The sequence below is a fragment of the Aquarana catesbeiana genome, linkage group LG06, assembly GCF_042186555.1.
Source record: "Aquarana catesbeiana isolate 2022-GZ linkage group LG06, ASM4218655v1, whole genome shotgun sequence".
Lineage (NCBI taxonomy): Eukaryota > Metazoa > Chordata > Amphibia > Anura > Ranidae > Aquarana > Aquarana catesbeiana.
This window is the reverse complement of record NC_133329.1, coordinates 412689617-412713277: the sequence shown is the minus strand read 5'-3', so window position 1 is coordinate 412713277 and position 23661 is coordinate 412689617. Positions and strand designations below refer to the sequence as shown.

General features: G+C 44.5%; 1 pseudogene; it reads left to right on the top strand.

Moving 5' to 3' along the window:
• The window catches only part of LOC141147301 (protein mono-ADP-ribosyltransferase PARP14-like), a 52052-nt pseudogene that overhangs the window by 11923 nt on the left and 16468 nt on the right, over window positions 1-23661 (top strand).

The window sequence follows — 23661 nt, the reverse complement described above, 5'->3', positions numbered from 1 at the left end:
TCTCAGAGAGGTGCAGATATTTTCAGTCTTCATGGAGAGTCTCTGCCGATGTTCACACAACCTCCAATCTCTGTGCTAACAGCCTCCATATATAAGAGGGCTAAAGCTGGCCTTACAAAAAAGATGGGTAGTGGCGCTGCCAGAATAGTATTTGTGATAAAACCAAAGTCCATCAAATAGTCCTTTGAGCTTCCAGCTCTTAGTAGAGGGAAAACAGTCCACTATATCAGGGCCAGCCTTGTGAGGGACATAGAAGCAAGCTCCAGCATGCTGAAAGAAGAGAAAAACAGGCGCCTCTGAGCATAGACTGTAACATTTAATGTGGAAGTCAGCACAATAAAAACTCACAATTGAGTAATAGTAAACCAGCACATGTTTATCCAGCACGCTAGTGGTGGTCAGGGCTCTATGCTGTTTCCACGGCTTGTGTAGACTCTTGTGAGGGCTGTCCTGGCCAGCATGATGCTGCTACGATCCAGTTGCACCGAAGCCGAGGGTTGAAACGTAGCTGGAGCTAGATCTTGGGAGCTGGAACGCAGTGTTGGCCGCGATCGCATCAGTGGAGTGCTCGCAAAGCGTTTCGTAGCATGCGCACAAGGGAGATGTACACAGTGCACGTTCCTTTGTCAAGCTCCAAGGGTTATGATTCAACCAGTTTCAATCCAGAGTAAGTAAAAAAAAATCAATAGGACGAAGATGGAAAATTTTTGTTGAATCTAATGAGCATGAACTAATTTCTAATCGTTGAACTCATTCCCCAACAAGAAAAATCAGAACTAGTCTCATGTGCATGCATTTACTAAAGTTAATCCAGCAGTAGAATGTTTGTTTTACAAAAAACGAGACCTTCACATGGTACTCAAATGAAAAGTCAAGGTTACACAGGTAAAGGCACCATTGACTAGTACGACAACCAATTTTTATATCATCCAAATGTTCGAAAGAAATTCTACAGGTGTAAGGCTAGCAAAAATGTTACCACATTGAGGACTTGTATTATGGCTGATGTATAGGTCCCCTGATTTTGGTGGACAACTACCCTTCCAGCAATGGCCGCACTCTCTGACACACCTAGGCTGAAGAAAGAACATTTACATGGGGCTACACACCGAACAAAGGAACAGTAATGGCAGCAACAGTAAATTGCCACAGTTTAAGGCAAAATGTTGCTGAACCCAAACCAGAGTCAAGGGGGTAAGGTTCACACTTTCCTAGGTCCTGAACTATAGGAGAGCCCTAAATATAGGTTACACTTGCTCAGAGGCCTAAAGTGCTAGCCCCTCTTTAACACCTCCCACTGGCCAGTGTTGCTTTTCATGATGGATAGCATTGGGGCACTCTTAGCATGGATTCTCTGTTATCTCAGTGGCAAAAAAAGTTGGGGAACCCCCCAAACTGAATCGACTGTGGACCCTTCTCCCTTTGAAGGTGCCTGGAATCTTGGACACTTAGACTGCTCCCTGCAAGATCCACAGGTGGCAACTCTGGTCAATACAGTGGTGATCTCAGGTAAAGCAAATGGCACCCCTCTTCTGTTGCTGGCTGGGTCCCTCAGACAGAAGTGGTCTCTGAGTGAGTTCAGCAGTACAGTGAGCACTGGCATTTCTTCAGTTCAGCATCATATACTCCAGCCATCTCCTCTGACTCTCTACATGGGACTTACCCATACCCTGGGCTTCCTGTCCCTTTCCTTCTCTCTACTACACACAGTTTTCCTGGGGCTGGTAGTCCCACAATGTCTCTCTCTGTTCAGGGTTGGCTCCTGAGTCCCAGAGACTACAGTGTCCAGTAGCCATTGCAGCTCCATGGGTGAGCTTTTCCCTGCCTTTCTGAAGCTGGTCAATTCAGGGAGGGGCTCTCTGGTGGCCATGGTTGCGAGGCAGCCTTCACAGTTTCTGGCCAGCTCTCTCTCTCCTCCTCTCTGTGAAGCCACTCCATACACTGGCGGCAAAGGAAAGGTTACAGCTGGAGTGTGCACGGCTGTGTGAGCTGTCACAACCCGGAAAAGAAGAGCAGAGAGGGAGTTGGAGCATGCTCACTGAGGGTGTAAAGCTGAATGGGTACAAGAACCTTCCAGTGCTTCTGACAGCAGACAAGAAATGCTCTTCTCTTTTTATAACATGCGAGACATGTTTCATAACTTTTACCTAGAGTTCTGCTTTGCCTTGACCCTTAATAAGAACATAGTTACAGGGCTAGTTATACATTTTTACCTTGCAGAAGATGACAAAATCGTGTCAATTGTGGGAAAATTAGCTCATGTGTAGCACTTTCAAGGACTCAGTCACTCGACAATTCTTCTTTTCTTTCCTTGCCCACTTATATTAAATAGAAAGATTCACAAAACATATGGGTTTCTCACTCAGGGGGTTTCAACAATCCTCCTAAACACTTCATTTTAGCCTCCTGGCCTGCTCTTGCAGTGCTTGCTTCTTTGGCCTCAGACGTAGGCCTTTGTCTTTTCTTCCAGACAACATTCAAGAATCTTTTGTGCAGACATGCACCTCTCCCTGCTCCCTTGCCGCCATAAAGACTCTTAGGGATAGTGGAGCCCTGAACTGTTGCCCTTACCCAAATCATAAGAGAGCTGAGCACACCTGCCCAATTAGGGTGCTGGTTGTCTGCAAAACATGGGTTGGAAGCTTCATCCCTCCCAAGTCTCTACAGAGTCTCTGAGCTCCAGGGCCCAGACAAGTATTTACAAATCCCAGAGGAGACTTAACAATCAGTTTCCTCTGGACCAAACACGCATTCCAAATATGGGCCCTGATCTGTTCCTCCAGGCAATACTCAGACTCTCTTAGACACTTACGCACCTCTGGTTGCTCCCTTGAAGCCACACAGACTCTTGGGGAGGTTGGATTTCTGAACTATTGCTAGTACCCAATGTGTGCACACCTACTCAAGCAGGGTGATGGTTGCCTGCAAAACATGGATTGGAGGCTTTATCCCTCCCTGGTCTCTATGAAGGCTCTGAGCTTCAGGTTTTTTCAATCCCAGAGAAGAGTGAACAAGCACACATCCTGGAGCCCCTCAACTTGTATGGATGGGAATGCTGTGTGACACCTAATCCCTCTCATACTATTAAAGGGCACAGCGCTGTCACACAATGTAAATGCTGCTTTAGTATACAGATGAGTAGAACTTGGGCCAGTTAGTGGAACTGGGACAACCACCCCAGATTTGCTTGCAGTTGGCTAGTTAAGAACTGATATTCGAAGTTTTAGTTGTCCTTCAATGAGTGAGAACAATTAAAGCAGATGTTGGAGAAAATTACTTTCAGAATAAATTTCTCAAATATGAAGTCCTCATTTATTTTATTATGATGATAAAAGAAACAAATACTTCCTTTCCTATGTTTGTGTACCGAGCCAAGTGGCCATAATACAGATATGTGGCTTCTTGTCTATGAGCTTGTAGAACCCCAAAAAGAACCCCAGACTGTCTGTCAAAAGGACAATCTGTGTTTCTGTCCTAACACCCCGTGCATACATCACCTATCTTACCTGGCTTGGCAACATGTACAATATTAGGGAAATTCAAGGAAACCTAGAGTTCTTTGGTTAGATACATACCCTGTTTCCCCGAAAATAAGACCTAGCGTGATTGTCGGTGATGGCTGCAATATAATCCCTACCCCTCAAATAAGCCCTACCCTGTTTCCCCGAAAATAAGCCCTACCCTGAAAATAAGACCTACAAGGACTTTAACTAGGGCTTATCTGGGGGGTAGGGCTTATATTGCAGCCATTACCGACAATCACGCTAGGTCTTATTTTCGGGGAAACAGGGTAATACATATGGCCTTCAGTGGTTGGCCTGTGGAATCCAACATTCTTAATGTTTAATAATATATACTGACCCCCAAGAAAGCTCCATATTTGGGTAGTTAAATTGATCCATACAAATGTAATGATTGTGTGTTTTTTATTTTATTTTTTGCAGACTTGTGGAGCAGAGAAGAGCCAAAAAATCTCAGGTAACTGAACAATATAGAGTGTTTTGGGGAGTTACCTGCAATAAATAAGCGTTAGCAACTATGGAAGCACCACTGCCATAAAGTGTAACTGATAGCTCACTAGGCTGTCAATTACGAAACCTGAACATCCATTTTGTGTCCCAACTACGTCCCTGATGATTTTGAAAATCAGGTTTCTGCCCTCCTCTCAGTACCAGCACCACTGAAGGAGTATGATTTGGAGTTGAGTTGAGGTCTGACAGAGCAGGAATTGGGGTTGATTTGAGATCTGAAGGTCTGAAGAAGTGGGAATTGGGGCTATTCTTTGGTGGGAATGTACAAGAACTGGGGATCATATGAGGTGTGAAGGTGCAATAATTGAGGCTGCATAATCTAAGGCGTGAAGTTACAGGGTTGATTTGACATCTAAATGTGCTTGAATTTGGACTTAACTGAGGTCTGCAGGTGCAGGAATTGGGGCTGATTTAAGGTCTGAAGAGGCAGGAATTGGGGCTGATCTGGGGTCTGAAGGTACCGTAAATGTGGCTGAACCGAGATCTGAAGCTGGAGCTGATGTGATGTGGGAAGGTGCAGAAACTGAGCCTGAACTGGCATTTGAGGGTCCTGGAATTGGGGCTGATTTAAGGTCTAAAGAGTCAGAAATTGGGGATGATTTAAGGTCAGAAGGTGCAGGAATTGTGTCTGATCTGAAATCTGAAGAGGCAAGAATTGGAGCTGATCTGAGGTGTGAAGGTACAGGATTTAGAGCTGATCTGAGGTCTAAATGTGCTTGAATTGGGGCTGAACCAAAGTGCAGATGCAGACATTGGGACTGATTTGAGGCCTGAAGAGACAGGAAGTGGGGCTGATCTGAGGTTTGAATAACCATGAATTGGGGCTGATCTGTGGTGGGAATGTACAGGATTTGGTGGTGATCTGAGGGGTGAAGGTGCAGGAAATGAGGCTGAACTGACATTTGAAGGTGCAGGAATTGGGACTGATATTAGGTCAGAAGAGGCAGGAATTGGGGGTGATCTGAGGACTGAAGAGGAAGAAATTGGGGCTGCTCTGAGGGGTGAAGGTGCAAGAAATATGGTTGATCTAAAGTCTGAATAGGTGCTGATCTGCGGTGAGAAGGTAAAGGAATTGGGACTCATATGATGTATGGAGGTGCATCTATTGGGGCTGATCTGAGGTCCAAAGGTACAGAAATTGGGGGTTAGCTGATTTCTGCAGGTGTAGGATTTGGGCCTCATATGAGCAATGAAAGTACGTGACTTGGGATTGACATGAGGTGTGAAGGTGCATGAATTGCGGCTGATTTGAAGTCTGAAGAGCCAGGAATTGGGGCTCAAATGTGGTGTGTAGTGCTAAGAGAGCCATAATTGGCCAATCATGGCTCAGGGGGACTAAGTCCACGCCCCCACACTATATAAGGCTGCTTACACGGCGGCCCTGTGTAGTGTTGTTGTTGTGGACAAAGAGCTTGATTTAGATTAAGCAGGCAGGTTATTCAGTTAGTGGCAGTGTATTTGATATATATATACAGTGGGGATGGAAAGTATTCAGACCCCCTTAAATGTTTCACTCTTTGTTATATTGCAGCCATTTGCTACAATCATTTAAGTTCATTTTTTTCCTCATTAATGTACACACAGCACCCCATATTGTACACACAGCACCCCATATTGACAGAAAAACACAGAATTGTTGACATTTTTGCAGATTTATTAAAAAAGAAAAATTGAAATATCACATGGTCCTAAGTATTCAGACCCTTTGCTCAGTATTTAGTAGAAGCCCCTTTTGATGAGTCTTTTTGGGAAAGATGCAACAAGTTTTTCACACCTGGATTTGGGGATCCTCTGCCATTCCTCCTTGCAGATCCTCTCCAGTTCTGTCAGGTTGGATGGTAAACGTTGGTGGACGGCCATTTTTAGGTCTCTCCAGAGATGCTCAATTGGGTTTAAGTCAGGGCTCTGGCTGGGCCATTCCAGAACAGTCACGGAGTTGTTGTGAAACATATAACATAGATTGATGCGCTCTGATACAAAGTTCAATCAATGTGAGAAAATAATTATTTGTGCTAAAAAACCAATGTGAAAAAAATTGCTACCAAATTGCTAAAAAATTGCATATATATAAAATCGCAAATATATGAAAAAAATCGCAAATATTTAAAAACTGTGTTCCTCCAGTTATACAAATCCACTGGAAGTGGTGCGATATCTCCAAAGTAAACTAAGCAACAATTGTGTATAGATATACTAAAAATGCATTTGCAAATAGTAATCAATCCAAATTAGTGCCAATAAATAAATAAATTAGATATATTCCCTGTGATAAGTGTTGAATCCTCCATAATAAAAAATAAATAAATGATATGCTTATAAAGGTGCAATATATATACAATTGATGAGTATAAATAGATAAATAGTGCCAATAGAATCTGATTAAATATAGATGATTAAATTTATGAGATAGGATAAGTAACAGGCGACAGTTCAATTCTCAGTAATCTGGGATATCTGGATTCCTGCAGTACTTATTTGTTCACCCTCTGAGCTTTTTCTTCCACAGCCACAATGAATGGTAATTTTCTCAGTATCAAGTGGTTTTATGTAAAATAAACAAAGAGAGAAAGCATTGCGCAATATTGTTACAATAAAAGTTCACAGGCAAAACAGCACAGTGATACACTCATGTGTGCCTGACTTGTTTTAGGCATGCAGATAAGCAGATAGGCAGATCTCAGCTGGCTTGTAAGGACAAGGCTTGCTACGCAAGCTGCTGCTGCTTGATACAATGTATTCAGCAGACTGTGTCCTAGGCTCCTCCCACGCATTGCATCACTGACACGTGACTTTCTCAAGGCTAGTTGTGAAGCCACTCCTTCGTTATTTTAGCTGTGTGCTTAGGGTCATTGTCTTGTTGGAAGCTAAACCTTCGGCCCAGTCTGAGGTCCTGAGCACTCTGGAGAAGGTTTTCGTCCAGGATATCCCTGTACTTGGCCGCATTCATCTTTCCCTCGATTGCAACCAGTCGTCCTGTCCCTGCAGCTGAAAAACACCCCCACAGCATGATGCTGCCACCACCATGCTTCACTGTTGGGACTGTATTGGACAGGTGATGAGCAGTGCCTGGTTTTCTCCACACATACCGCTTAGAATTAAGGCCAAAAAGTTCTATCTTGGTCTCATCAGACCAGAGAATCTTATTTCTCACCATCTTGGAGTCCTTCAGGTGTTTTTTAGCAAACTCCATGCAGGCTTTCATGTGTCTTGCACTGAGGAGAAGCTTCCGTCGGGCCACTCTGCCATAAAGCCCCGACTGGTGGAGGGCTGCAGTGATGGTTGACTTTTTACAACTTTCTCCCATCTCCCGACTGCATCTCTGGAGGTCAGCCACAGTGATCTTTGGGTTCTTCTTTACCTCTCTCACCAAGGCTCTTCTCCCCCCCCGATAGCTCAGTTTGGCCGGACGGCCAGCTCTAGGAAGGGTTCTGGTCATCCCAAACGTCTTCCATTTAAGGATTATGGAGGCCATTGTGCTCTTAGGAAACTTAATGCCGCGTACACACGGTCAGACTTTTCGGCTACAAAAGTCCGACAGCCTGTCCGACAGACTTTCGACGGACTTTTGTCAGACTTTTGTCGGACTTTTGGCGGACTTGCGGCAGACTTTCTTACGAACGGACTTGCCTACATACGATCACACAAAAGTCCGACGGATTCGTACGTGATGACGTACACCGGACTAAAATAAGGAAGTTGATAGCCAGTAGCCAATAGCTGCCCTAGCGTGGGTTTTTGCCCGTCGGACTAGCACACAGACGAGCGGATTTCTGGGTCCGGCGTAGTTACGGCGTAAAGATTTGAAGCATGTTTCAAATCTAAAGTCCATCAGATTTGCGGCTGGAAAAGTCAACTGAAAGTCCGCTGAAAGTCCGGGGAAGCCCACACACAATTGGATTGTCAGCCAGCTTTAGTCCGTCGGCGTCCGTTGGACTTTTGTAGACGAAAAGTCCGACCGTGTGTACGCGGCATAAGTGCAGCAAAAACATTTTTGTAACCTTGGCCAGATCTGTGCCTTGCCCCAATTCTGTCTCTGAGCTCTTCAGGCAGTTCCTTTGACCTCATGATTCTCATTTGCTCTGACATGCACTGTGAGCTGTAAGGTCTTATATAGACAGGTGTGTGGCTTTCCTAATCAAGTCCAATCAGTATAATCAAACACAGCTGGACTCAAATGAAGGTGTAGAACCATCTCAAGGATGATCAGAAGAAATGGACAGCACCTGAGTTAAATATATGAGTGTCACAGCAAAGGGTCTGAATACTTAGGACCATGTGATATTTCAGATTTTCTTTGTTAATAAATCTGCAAAAATGTCAACAATTCTGTGTTTTTCTGTCAATATGGGGTGCTGTGTGTACATTAATGAGCAAATGGCTGCAATATAACAAAGAGTGAAAAATGTAAGGGGGTCTGAATACTTTCTGTTCCCACTGTGTGTATATATATATATATATATATATATATATATATATATATACAGTATATATATATATATATATATATATAAAAATATAAATATATATATATATACTCTGCATCCAGTGTAGCCTATATCTACAGTGCAACAGTGCATTCTGTGGTGTACACAGTACACAATACAGTGTAGTCAGGCCCGGGGGTAAGGATTTTTCGTGGGCAATTCTTTAGGGCAATGGCTGGCATTAGTGCTTCAATCATCCCCGGCACCATCTTTGGTAAGGTGTCAGGATGATTGAAATGCATTATTTCTATCATTACATTGTAATATAAAATGAAATAGTTCAACTCACCATAATGCAGAATTATTGGGAGCCCTGAGCGTGTCACTTGCCACTATGCCTGCCACCAGATGGAGATGTCACTTGCCACGCTGCCTGCCACCAGATGAAGATGTCACTTGCCACGCTGCCTGCCACCAGATGGAGATGTCACTTGCCACGCTGCCTGCCACCAGATGGGGATGTCACTTGCCACGCTGCCTGCCACCAGATAGAGATGTCACTTGCCACGCTGCCACCAGATGGGGATGTCACTTGCCACGCTGCCTGGCTGCCACCAGATGGGGATGTCACTTACCAAGCTGCCACCAGATAGAGATGTCACTTGCCACGCTACCACCAGATGGGGATGTCACTTGCCAAGCTGCCACCAGATAGAGATGTCACTTGCCACGCTGCCACCAGATGGGGATGTCACTTGCCAAGCTGCCACCAGATAGAGATGTCACTTGCCACGCTGCCACCAGATGGGGATGTCACTTGCCAAGCTGCCACCAGATAGAGATGTCACTTGCCACGCTGCCACCAGATGGGGATGTCACTTGCCAAGCTGCCACCAGATAGAGATGTCACTTGCCACACTGCCACCAGATGGGGATGTCACTTGCCAAGCTGCCACCAGATAGAGATGTCACTTGCCACGCTGCCACCAGATGGGGATGTCACTTGCCAAGCTGCCACCAGATAGAGATGTCACTTGCCACGCTGCCACCAGATGGGGATGTCACTTGCCAAGCTGCCTGGCTGCCACCAGATGGAGGAGGGCGGAACAGCAGTGCGGGCAATGAGAGATGTCATCTCTCTCCCCCGCCGCTGCCCTGCTGACATTACTTGTCTCCTCCGTGGCCCGGCAGCAGAGGCGCCGTGGCACACAGGTTGGAGACATTTCTTTTCAAAAATGGCGCCGGGTGGCGCAATCATGCTACTGCGCATGTGCCGCCCCGCCGAGCACGTACAAGCTTTCCCGAGCCTGGCCGGCTTCAGAACGGTGCATGCACAGTAGTGGGCGGCTCGCGGACATCTTTTCTACGGGCACCAGTGCCCCTAATGAACATTAACGGCCAGCCCAAAAGGGGGAGGGCAGCCACGAAGTCGCCGCAGGAGCGGCGCCGCCCCTGCGCCACTGCCGCCCCGAGGCCTGGCCTCGGTGGCCTTGTGACAAATCCAGCCCTGAGTGTAGTGTGGTGTTGTAAAACAAAATATACATCATGTCCGGAAGGCCACCAAGGAGAGGCAGACACAAGCAGGCTCTGTGTCTACAGTCAACAATGCTGGTTGTGGACATTGTGCATCCTCTGCAGGTGGCCGTGGGGCCCCTGTGTAACTCGAGATGTTCATCATTAGCTATAACTCTCTCATCCGTATTTTAACTTTGATTCCCCATGTCTCATTCATCATTGCTGACATTATTATCTTATACATGGGTATTTTCTCCATTCATTTCAATATCATTGTCATATCCACTCATTTATTTGGTAAATGCCAAAGCGGCCTATTCCACCGACTCCTTGTCCACAGTCACTCCTTCCGTAGCCCCACCATCATGCATGGAGGAGTTCCCAGAAGTATTCGACCACAGTGTCGGGTACATGCTGCTGGGGGATGCACAGCGATTTGAAGGCTCCGATGTTGATTCCCAGGTTGAGGAAGGGAGTAACGTGAGCCTAGAGAGAGGGGGTGCCCAAGAAAGACAAGAAACTGGCAGTCATGTTCCCCCAGCTGCAGCATACTGCCAAGTTTGCTCCAGTGACGAGGAGGGAGGGGATGATGAGGTCACTGACTGTACTTGGGTGCCTGAGAGAAGAGAGGAGGAGGAGGCACAACTCCAACAAGGCAGAATGTACTCTAGGGGGGCAGCTTAAGGGCAGCCACCCTATTGCATCACATCCCACATCCCTATAGAGCTCCACAGGTGCAGGGTGCTGCTGATTCCCCGCTGACTTTTAAAAGTTCCTTGGCGTGGGCCTTTTTCGACATTTGTGTGCAGCAGATCGCACTGTTGCTGTTTGCAACCTATGTCTGAAGCAGATCAAGCGTGGCCAGAACAGCAGCCGCTTGGGCACCACATGCTTGACCAGGCATATGACGACCTGCCATGCAGTCCGTTGGCAACAGCACTTGAAAGGCCCACATCAAAGAAAAAGGCAGACTTCTCCTTGCTCCTCATCTGGGATCTCCAACCCTATACCTCCAGGTAATGTTTTGGCCTTGTTGGACAGGGCGGTCAGCAGTAAGGTGAATATTACCGCTGACTTATGGTCCAGCAGGCCTCTGCTTGGTCTGCTTAGGGGACAGGAGCCACACTGGGGCAGAGATTCTGTCAGCTCTGCAGGGGCAAGCTCAGAGGTGGTTGACGCCATGCCAGCTTCAGCCAGGAATGGTTTTATGCGACAATGGCACCAACCTTCTCTTCGCCCTCCGACAGGGACACTTGACCCATGTTCCATGTTTGGCACACATCCTGAATTTGGTGGTGCAGTGGTTCTTGAGCAGGTACCCAGGCTTACAGGATCTCCTGAGGCAGGCCAGAAAAGTCTGTGGTCATTTCCACTGGTCATACAATGCCAGTGCTCGGCTGGCTGCCATTCAAAGGGAATGCAACCTTCCCACCAACCGCCTCATCTGTGACATGTCCACCAGGTGGAACTCAACATTGGTAATGCTGCAGTGGCTGCACACACAGCAGAGGGCCATCAATGAGTACCTGTGCGAGTATGGCACCAGGGCAGGGTCAGAGGAGCTGGCTTCTTTTCGCCACGCCAGTGGCTACTGATCAAGGATGCATGCACTGTCTTGTCACCATTTGAGGAGGCCACAAGGATGGTAAGCAGCGACAATGCATGCATCAGTGACACTATCCCTCTAGTCATCCTGTTGGAGCACATGCTTAGTGGAATCATGAACAGGGCACTTGAGGCACAACAGCAGGAGGAAGAGGAGGACTTCCTTACGTCTCAAGGCCCCCTTTATTCAGATAGCATTCCTGCAGGCCCGCCAAACACACAGGAAGAAGAGGAGGAGGAGGATTGTGTCAGCATGGATGTAGAGGATAACACTCAGCAGCAGTCTTCAAGGGATGGTTTTCAGTCCCCAGAAACCTAAGGAGTTGTACGTAGCTGGGAGGAGGTAGTTACAGATAATGTGATCCTTAGTGACCCAGTGGACTCAGAATCAAATGCCTCTGCAAACTTACGCTGCATGGCCTCCCTGATTCTGCAAAGCCTGCGAAGGGACCCTAGGATTTGTGGTATCAAGGAGAGGAATCATTACTGGCTGGCAACCCTTCTTGATCCACGTTACAAATGTAAGGTTGCAGAACTCATCCTGCCTTCGCAGAGGGAGCAGAGGATGAAAAATCTTCAGGAGGCCTTGAAGAAAGGTTTGTGCAATGCATTTCCAGGCCCTAGGAGGTTACAATTTCCTGGTGCTGGACAACATGTTGCTGAGGCTTCGATCAGTCAGAGGAAGAGCGGTGGAGAAGGTGGCCGGCTGACCGATGCCTTTAAATAATTTTTCAGACCTCAGCGCAAAGGTTTGATTGGTTCAAGCAACCATCGCCAGCGTCTGCATTACATGGTGCAGGAATATCTAGGGGCAAGAGCAGACTTGGAGACCTTTCCAACAGACCATCCACTGGGTTACTGGGTTTTGAGGATGGACCACTGGCCAGAACTTGCTCAATATGCAATTGAGCTACTGGCCTGTCCTGCATCCAGCGTGCTTTCTGAATGCACATTCAGTGCTGCTGGAGGGTTAGTAATGGATCAAAGAGTGCACCTGTCCACAGACTCCGTTGATAGGCTCACATTCATAAAAATGGATCAGTCTTGGATCAGCAGCAACAAGAGTAACTGTGAGGGCTTACAGTGTTGTGGCACCACCACTACCACCCAAGGCCCAATTTTTCTGCCCCTGTTTAACAGGGGCATGTAATTACAATTTTTGATATAATATTTCAATGCAGGGCTCGTTCCTGCGCCCCCAACAAGAGTATCTGTGAAGGGTTACAGTGTTGTGGCACCACCACCAAAGGCCCAATTTTTCTGCCATGTTTAACAGGGGCATGTAATGAAAATTTTTGATATAGTTTTTCACAGCAGGGCCCGTTCCTGCACTCACCAAGAGTAACTGCGAGGGCTTACAGTGTTCTGGTACCACCAACAGCTAAGGCCCAAGTTTCTGCAGAGTATATAGGGCAGGCTGTATAGTATATATACTGCTGCTCAGAGTATATAGTACATGGGGGCCTGGGGACCCCCATGCCATTTTTTTTTCAATTTGGGTGCGGGGTTCCCCTTAATATCCCAAAGGGCCTGGTAATGGACTGGGGGGGGGGGACCCATGCCATTTTTTTCAATAATTTTCATCTATATTCCCGGGACCCAACAATACATTATAGCCGCGAGTAGTTTTAAATGACATTTTTTCCTTTTAGAAATGTCATTTTGCTGTGGTATTGTTCTAAACACGGGAAAAATGTGCTACTTTACAGGCATACTATAGACACCTCCCAGGCACGATATTTAAAGGAATATTTCATTTTTATTATTTCACTTTAAGCATTATTAAAATCACTGCTCCCGAAAAAACTGACGTTTTTAAAACTTCTTTTTGCATTGATACATGTCCCCTGGGGCAGGACCCGGGTCCCCAAACACTTTTTATGGCAATAACTTGCATAAAAGCCTTTAAAATTAGCACTTTTGATTTTTCACATTCATGTCCCATAGACTTTAATGGTGTTCAAACAAATGTTTTTCCTGTTCGCATATTCTGCTGCAAACCGAACCCGGGGGTGTTCGGCTCATCCCTAGAGCTGAGTTGAGCTCTGAAGAGACAGGAATTGAGGCTGATCTGAGGATTGAAGAGACCGGAATTGAGGCTGATCTAAAATATAAAGTGACAGGAATTGAGGCTGATCTGAGGTGTGAAGGTGCAGAAATAAGGGTCTGAAGAGGCAGGAATTTTGCTTAAATTATGAAAAGCGATCTATGAAGGATCAAAATTTAGGACTGAACTGAGGAGGTCTAAAGGTGTAGGTATTTGGGCTGATCTGAAGTCTGAAGAGACAGGATCTGGGGCTGATCTGAGTTGCAAAGGTGTAGGAATTGGGAAGATCTGAGGTGTGAAGGTGAAGGATTTGGGGCTGATCTTAGGTCTCAGGAGATAGGAACTGGGACTAATTTGAGATGTGAAGGTACAAGAATAAGTGCTGATCAGAGGTGTGAAGGTGCATGAATTGGGACTGAGCTGAGGTCTAAAGGTGCAGGAATTGCCGCTGATCTGAGGTGTGAATTGCAGCAAGCTGTATTTATCTGGGGTTTGAATGGGCAAGAATTGGGGTGATCTGAAGATTGAAGAGACAGGAATTGCAACTGATCTGGGGTGTAAAGGTACAGGATTTGGGGCTGATATGAAATCAAGGAAGCAGAAATTGGGGCTGATCTGCATTGGGAATGTTCAAGAAATAGGGTTGAACTGAGGTCTGCAGGTACAGGAATTGGGGTTGATTTGAGGTCTAAGGAAGTGGGATTTGGGGCTAATCTGAGGTCTGAAAAGGCAATTGGGGGGCAGGAATTGGGACTGATTTGAGATCTGGATAGGTAGAATTGGAGGTGGTCCTAGGCCCCATATACACTATTAGATTTTCTGCAGACTTTTGTCTTCAGATTTACCAAAACCATGTAGTGCAAGGGCCTGCCTGATTGCTTACAAATTAAAACTCTTAAGTTTGAGCTCATATTATATGGTTTTGGTAAATCTGAAGACAAAAATCTGCAGAAAATCGAATAGTGTGTATGGTGTGTATCTGATCTGAGGTATGAAGGTGCAGAAATTCGGGCTGGTCTGAGGTGTGAAGGTAACAATATGTATAGAGGCCAAAGCCTCTATACAAAGTAGCAATTGTATGGCTTTTTTTTTTATACACAGTTTATGACTAATTATACACAAATCACAAGCACAAAAATTGTTCTGTCTTTTCTATCCTAAGACCAGATGGTTAGCCAATGGCCATCAACCATTTTAACTTTTTAGGATAACTGTGTGATATAAGTAGCCTTTGTACAGGCAGAATATTCTGTCGGGATTAGTGTTGGATTTGACACTAAATGGAATAACTAAACTACCCAAAAATCACTCCAACCGCCCCAATAGAATTTTTTCAAGCACATGTTTTAAACATCTCAATGAGCGAAACTGAGAGTTACAACTTCTATGGCATTTCACCTAAATCAGTTTATAATTATCTCAAAAATGATGCAAGTCATCCCTAATTATTAGTGGTCATGGTGCCCTTCCATATCTGCAAATTTAAAGCAACAGTGTAATGGGGGAGTGGGCAAAATCTATGGGCTGTCCACGTACATCTAAAGTGGGAGGTAAAATATAACAAGCAGAAAATGTACCTACAAAAAGATTAAATATCAACAAGAGCTACAAAGTGTCTGCCAAATGTTCTCAGGGAACACAGAAAGAACTGAGTATGTTGAAGGTAGAAGAAAGATGTTATCCATTGCTTTATATGAATGTAACGGGGAAGCTAAATATGGAGGTTGGTTACATTTGGAATTTAGCAATCACATGTCTATATTTTTTTACAGTTTTATATTTTTTTTAAATTTCTCACAGAACAAACAAGTCCAGAGAAAGAATCAGTGTCACCCAGCCGTTCGTCCTCTCAGGTTCTGATTGAGAACATCCCGGACAGCTACACTCATGAGATGGTAAACCTCCTGACGGAAAATGTCTGTGAGAAATCCATGGACGTTGACTTCTACATAGAGAATATTCCGGAGATCCAATCTTCCGTCATCACCTTCACATGTGATATAGGTCAGACACCCAACAAAGACAATGATTTATGAACAACAAACATGATTCTACTGTCCATAACCACAAGTCAGATGCCATGTTTTTTCTTGGAGAGCAGAAGATGACATGTGATTGGTTGATATGGGCTACAGGAATATTTATCTTTCACATTTCACATTATTCAGACTTATTTGATGAGAGGGGAGTTGCAGGGCAAATGTTTGGAGAAGGACCCTCCTCTGTACTGGTCACTATCTCTTTAACACACTAGTCAGTCTTGTCAAGGTTTCTTGGTACTTATGGAACCCTGGATGTGTAATGTTCCAATGATGATAAAGCAATGCATACTACCAGCGGCAATGTGGTGACTATGGATTTGGAATATTCTGTTCATGCCTACTTGGATTTACTCCAGTTTCCTCCCGATAACACTCTGATAGGTTAGCTGGTTTCCACCAAAAACTGGCCTTCACATGTGTGACTGATAACTGTGGTTTTCTGTAAAGGTATTCAAGAAAAGTACCAGCACTGTGCGTAAAATACATTAAAAAATTGAGTACATAAACTGCACAAACCAGGCAGGCAGATGGGTATAGTTGGGAGGGTAGTAGCTTTAATCCAGACCCATTTTATGGTGTCTATCTGGTCCAGTAATGGTATCTCCAAAGGCTTTAGATAACTATTTTAGTATAGCGCTCACCCCTGCAAGAGCCGCTGATATGTTCTGTTCTGGTTCTTCTCCCACTAGTGCAATGGCATCCAAGCAAATAGCAACATTCACTCCTCTGGCTCAGTAGACAATATAGGGGTTGGCTTTTTTACATTTTTTTGCAGATTAACTTGGATGGGGTTTAGGAAAGCTGTGGAATACTCCAGAACACTGAACAAGAATGTGAGGACACTATTCTCTTCGCAGCTCCTTCTCAGAACATTCCCTCCAGCAATAGGACATTAAGAGAACAACAATGGGACACCATAAGCAATGTTCCAGGCCAGCCAAGCCTTAGTATTAGTGTACCAGGGAGTTAAAGGGGTTGTAAAGATTTGTTTTTCTTTTTTTTAAATAACAAACATGTCATACTTACCTCCTCTGTGCAGTTGGTTTTGCACAGAGGGGCCCCAATCCTCTTCTTCTGGGATCCCCCAGCGGTGCTCCTGGCTCTTATTCTTCTTGAGTGCCCCCACAGAGACCCGCATTCCCTGGGGGCACTCGTGCGGGCGCGCTCCTTAGTCCTGCTGATGCATCCATTGACACAGACAGCAGGACTCGGCCCTGCCCCCTGGCTCCCGTGTGACTGGCTTTGATGGACAGCAGCAGGAGCCAATGCTCCTGCTGCTATCAATCCAGCCAATGAGGACCTAAGACAGCGGCTGGAGCTGCTGTGCTCGTCCCTGTCGCTGGAACGATCAGGTTCAGATAACAAAAAGGGGGGCTTTAGGGGGCTGCTGCACTACAAAAGGTTTTTCACCTTAATGCATAGAATGCAAACCTCAAGGGTTTACAAGCCCTTTAAGAGCACAGACAGTCACTAGGATCCTTCTCTCCCTGGGACTTGGGGGCCTCTGTCCAGTCTCCAGGCAGACAGTCTCTTCAGTGAATCTTTCAGACTGGACCTCCAGTGGAACCCCTGTCTTAGCAACAAAGAAATTTGCAGCAGGATAGCCCCCAGTCATGCACAGCTGGGAACTCGATGAGACTAGTAGAATCTTCAGCTGGGCTGCCAGGAAGGGCAGCATCCCTTCTGCCTGGGAAGCTATCTTCCCTGGGGGAGAACACTGCTCTCCCAGGCTCCAGACTAATTATTCCCCCTTCCCAGCCACCATCTGGGCTCCTTCCCCCAGGAATTGTCTGGAATCGCATACATATTCAGGTTCATTTGACTCTTCCACCCACTATATTCTGGAAGCCTGCAGAAGACAGGGGAAAGCAAGCCTAAAGCAATTAATGAATCTGTAGAGCCCAGAACAGTCTAAAGCAATTACATGCTGCTCTGCTGATTACAGCAGAGCCACAAAACTAAATTTGTCTGACCTACCTAGCAACCTATCTGGGAGGGTGCTACATAACATGGAATATGGCACTGCAATACATTCATATTTCCTCATGTTTTGTGTCCTCAAAAAGTTGTATATGTAGAAAAATACCTGTTGATCTTTTTTAGAAATCCATTGAATAGTGTTGTCAGCCATGACTATTTCTTCTCTGCAAGACTACAGAGTACCACACCGTTATGCTATGAAGATGCTGATAGACTGGGAGATGTTCTGTAAACAGGGGAGAACTGGGAACTGCTTGGGATTTCAGAGCAGCAGAGGTTCTGTGTTGTCAACTCACTACAGGAAGTTTGGAGCACACTGGATTTCTGGCAGATCAATAGCCACTTTTGGTTGCTTGTATTATTTTTAAATGCTTAAAACATGGGGCCGTGTGCATGCATTGCAGAAAAGTATCAAACATTTTTCTTTTTAGATTATAGCCAAGACCTGATCAATTATTGTTCTTCAGTAAATACCAGCAGGGCCATATTGCCAGGCTGGGCAGGAGAATATACGGGTATCTACTTATTCACTGGGATGTGGTATCTCTATTCACAGATATTGCCGATTTCATTGGAAAATTTCCCAGATAACCAAAAAGTAAAACAGCATAAAATAACAGCGAGGAGTCTGGAAGAAACCAGAAGTGTCCGAGTGGAGGGGATCTCCTCCAACACCCCGGAGGACATGGTGACATATTACTTTGAGAGTACAAAGAACGGAGGAGGGAGTGTACAAGATGTGGAGATGTTATCAGATGAACGAGCCACGCTGGTCACATTTTACCAGGCAAGAGGTGAGAGGGATAGATGATGAGGGCACTGGGGGTAATGGATGGTAATGTCTGGGGCAGGAGGGGGTGGACTCAATACTGTATATTGTCACTGTCAGGAGTGTGTAAAGCTCCTGCTCCTCATTCCAGCATTCTGGTTTTGGCTGTGGCATTCTCCTTGTCTGTCTGTCCATCCACCTGTAAGGTGATTGATGTGGCCAGTCTCTGGGTGGAGACAAAACCCGATTTAAGCCAGCCAAGCCTGCAGTCTCATGCTTGTGAAAGTGTGTGTGTAATGTGTGCAAGATCCCTGTTTGTCTGCCTTGTTCTCCTGTTTGGATTCCCTCATTGACGACTTTGGATTGGATATCGACTATTCTCTGAACGCTGCCTGCTTTTTGACTACAGATTGACCCTAAGTATTCTGAACTTTTCCTGCTTTGTACCTGGACTGTCATTGAACCACTCTGCCTGTCTGTCAACCGCAAGTACCCATTTGCTTTGCTCAGTTCCTGCCTACCCGGTGTGGTGGCCAGGCACTATAGCATGGTGTATGAGACCTGGGGGCAAGGAAGTACCAGTAGGCCTGCTTGTCTTCTGGGAAAGGGGGTTGCTGTAGATGAAGAACACAGAAGTGTCTGACCACCTGCGTTAAGGGTCAGCGTGACAGTCACCCTGTGCAACCAAAGTGTCCCGGAGGTCACACATGTTGTCAGATGTCTATACTTAAATGTTAACAGTATTATATTTATGGAAATATGCAAAAAACTATGGTTAATGAGATTTTCAAGTCTTTCCACAAATCAACCAAGAAATTTGTTTATCCATGCTAGTTTGAAGACAAAAAGGAATACAACGGTGTGCTAAAATATATATATTTATTAACTAAAGATTCAGTGCAAAATAATATCAAATATAATTGGTGATATACAAAAAGATATACATTCAAATATCAATTATATTGGTGATACAAATGATGAGAAATTTACCACAAGCTCTTGATACAAAAATACCATATCTCAACACTTCATGACGGCTTAGTAAATAGCTTTTCGTGGTTATACAGACTATGAAAATAAGCAGGTGTTGATTTTAACACGTTGCGATTTCTTTTTAAACAAACAGATCTACAAGTTTAAACCTCTTTTACGGTATATGGACAATTTTCTTAACCATATATGAACATTTACCAAGCCTTATTTTAAATAAAGTTAAATATAGAATGTATTTATGTTTAAACACATATCACAACTAGGGATGGGCCGAACACCCCCCTGTTTGGTTCGCATCCAGAACATGCGAACAGGCAAAAAATTTGTTCGAACACGTGAACACCGTTAAAGTCTATGGGACACGAACATGAAAAATCAAAAGTGCTAATTTTAAAGGTTAATATGCAAGTTATTGTCATAAAAAGTGTTTGGGGACCCGGGTCCTGCCCCAGGGGACATGTATCAATGCAAAAAAAGTTTCAAGAACGGCCGTTTTTTCGGGAGCAGTGATTTAATAATGCTTAAAATGAAACAATAAAAGTGAAATATTCCTTTAAATTTCGTACCTGGGGGGTGTCTATAGTATGTCTGTAAAGTAGCGCATGTTTCCCGTGTTTATAACAGTCCAAGAGCAAAATGACATATCTAAAGGAAAAAAAAAGTCATTTAAAAGTACTAGTGCTAGTTCTGGCTATTAATGAATTGTCGGTCCCGACAATACACATAAAAGTCATTGAAAGTCATTGAAAAATAATAATAAAAAAATGCGTGGGGGTCCCCCAAAATTCAATTGCCAGGCCCTTCAGGTCTGGTATGGATATTAAGGGGAACTCGGCGCCAAAATTTTTAAAAAAATGGCGTGGGGTTCCCCCCAAAAATCCATACCAGACCTTTGTCCGAGCATGTTAGAGGGGGACGGGCCCTCAGCTACATAAGAGCTGTAAAGCTAGCGCTGTGTCATTGGCTGGGTGCCTCCGGTGGTGGCAGGATCCTGTTAGTGTTCCTCGCTGGAGTCGCTGGAGATCATCCATCGCTGGAGATCATCCATCGCTGGAGATCGAGAATTGGATTACATCACTGGAGTAGGAGCATTTGGGACATCCTCCCCATGTTGAGGGCATGTGGCCTGCTACAGTTCAGGAGGGGGCGCTCTCTCGTCCCCCCCTCTTTTCCTGCGGCCTGCCAGGTTGCATGATCGGATAAGGGTCTGGTGTGGATTTTTGGGGGAACGCCACGCCATTTTTTTATTTGGGGGGACCCCCACACATTTTTTTTTTCAATGACTTTTATGTGTATTGTCGGGACCGACAATTCATTAATAGCCGGCACTAGCACTTTTAAATGACTTTTTTTTCCTTTAGAAATTTAATTTTGCTCTCAGACTGTTATAAACACGGGAAGCATGAGCTGCTTTACAGGCATACTATAGACATCCCACAGGTACGAAATTTAAAGGAATATTTCACTTTTATTGTTTCACTTTAAGCATTATTAAAATCACTGCTCCCGAAAAAACGTCAGTTTTTAAAATTTTTTTTGCGTTGATACATGTCCCCTGGGGCAGGAAACACTTTTATATGACAATAACTTATTAACATAATAACATATTAACCTTTAATATTAGCACTTTAGATTTCTCCCATAGACTTTTAAAGGGTGTTCTGTGGCTTTTCGAATTTGCCGCGAACACCCCAAATTGCTATAGCTATTGCTATTCGGCAAACAGCCAATGTTCGAGTCGAACTCATGTTCGACTCTAACAGATAGCCCATCCCTAATCACAACAAAACCATTGTACAAACTTTGCAATTAGCTTTTGTAGAGATATACAAAGATGTGTATTTCTCCTTATAATTGAAATAGAATTATCTCATGCTGCAGGTAGAAGTAAAACAATTCCAATGCTATGCCACAAAGATTAAATGGTTCCATTTTGTATATGTTTAAACAATTCAATTACCAAAAAGGTAAAAATATAAATTAATAGTTTACCAGAGATTTAAGAAATCTGTTGTTTTGGGAGATATCAGCTGTGTGTCCCCAAAGGACATCTCTACCTCTCCTACATTTTTCCATTCTGTTTTCCTCCTGCTCTCTCTCCTCTGGTTGTTCCCCTCTCCCTCACTGTTATGTGTATACACTCTATATTCCTCTCAGAATGTGGGTGTGTGTTTGCCTTACACGTAACTAATGACGTCAATTGACGTGTCATTTCCTGCAGAAAACCTATAGGAACCATGTTGAACCCTTCTATTCACAGTGGTCAATAGGGGCATTAGGGGCATTGTTGTATTACAATTGACATTTAAATGTTATTTAATCTGTCAATTTCAATCTTTACATAACCTTTAACTTCAGTCTAAAAGAAAAACCATAAACTATGATAAGGTTTCTACCTTGTGACAGATATGTCAAACTTTCCAGACTTTCTGGCTGAAACTCAGATATAGGGCTATGAGAGTGTTTAACCCACACAATAAACTTTTTCTTTAAATTCCCTGAGTTAAGTAATGTGGTACTTAAACCCTCACAGTTTCTATACTTTAAAACTTTTCGTAGCCTTGCTATAACATACTATATTCATTTAAATATATATACTACTATATCCATTATTAATATTGAACAATAGGTAATGAGTATGTATGAATATTACAAAAAAAAATTATATACCGTATTTATCGGCGTATAACACAAACTTTTTTCCCCTTAAAATCAGGGGAAAATTGTGGGTGCGTGTTATACGCTGCTCCCTCCACCGATCTCCGCTGATTGTGAGCGGAGCGATCGCGCCGAGATACACATAGCCGAGTGTACTCGGCTCTTCTCGGCTCCGCTCACAGTCACGCCCATTCCCGCCATTGGACCTGTGTTATGTCCATCATAGGGCGGGACTGGGTGTGACTGCAAGCGGAGCCGAGAAGAGGCGAGTACACTCGTCTATGTGTATCTCGGCTTCGCCCAGTCCCTCCACAGTGCCAAATTTAAATCTGTGCAAGGCTGCACTGGGGCAAGGCTGCAAGGCTGCACTGGGGCAAGGCTGCACTGACAAGGCTGCACTGGGGCAAGGCTGCAATGGACACTGGGGAAGGCTGCACTAACAAGGCTGCACTAACAAGGCTGCACTGACATGGCTGCAAGGCTGCACTGGGGCAAGGCTGCAATGGACACTGGGGAAGGCTGCACTAACAAGGCTGCACTGACATGGCTGCAAGGCTGCACTGACAAGGCTGCACTGAGAAGGCTTCAATGACACTGACAAGGCTGCAGATGGACACTGATAAGGCTGCATTGATGGGCATTTAAATGTAAGTTATTTTCCCTTAAACTTCCCTCCTAAAAGTTTTTTTCCTTAAAATTCCCTCCTAAACTTGGGGTGCGTGTTATACGCCGGCGCGTGTTATATAAAAAAAATGCACAAACCAATATATCTGCTTATGAAACCACATGTAAAAAAAATGTATTTTGATCATTAGAAATTAATTTTTTTAGTTCTTTTAACTTCAATAATTCTGACAGTGTGAATGGCAGTCTCAGCCTGGACCCCCTCCAGGCCAGTGTGATCAGTGGCAAGCATTAGATATAAAATAACACTTTGTACCAGGTCAGTGAAAAAAGTAACAAGGCCACCAAAATGCATCAATGGGCAGTATTATAGCTTAATTAACTGCGTTCAGGGGACTATACTACCAAGGTGCTTTACTGATGACTATACTAGACACATATTGGGATTATTATTGGGATTCTATGGGGCAGAGGTAGCCATTAAATGAATAATGAGTAGAGGCTAGTGGAATGGCTTGGTAGGCATAGTCCTTTATGATGTTCTTCTGCTGGCTATAGTTGGGGACCTTTAAGAAGCGTTGGCGCACTTAAGAACAGTGTTGATAAACCAGCATGCAGTATAGGTCGGTACAGGTGTGGTATAGATGCGGTATACAGTGCTGTGCAAAAGTTTTAGGCAGGTGTGAAAAAATGCTGTAAAGAAAGAATACTTTCGAAAACATATATTTTATTTTTTTATTTTTATGAGTTTACAAAATGCAAAGTGAGTGACCAGAAGAAAAATCTAAATTAAATCACTATTTGGTGCGGCTACCCCTTGGCTTTAAACCAGCATCATTTCTTAAACTTGCATACTTTGTACATTTGCACAAAGTCAGGGATTTTGCAGGATTAGAGTCAGGTATATGATTAACCAATTATAACAAGCAGGTGCTATTGATCATCAATTTCATATGTAGGTTGAAACACAATC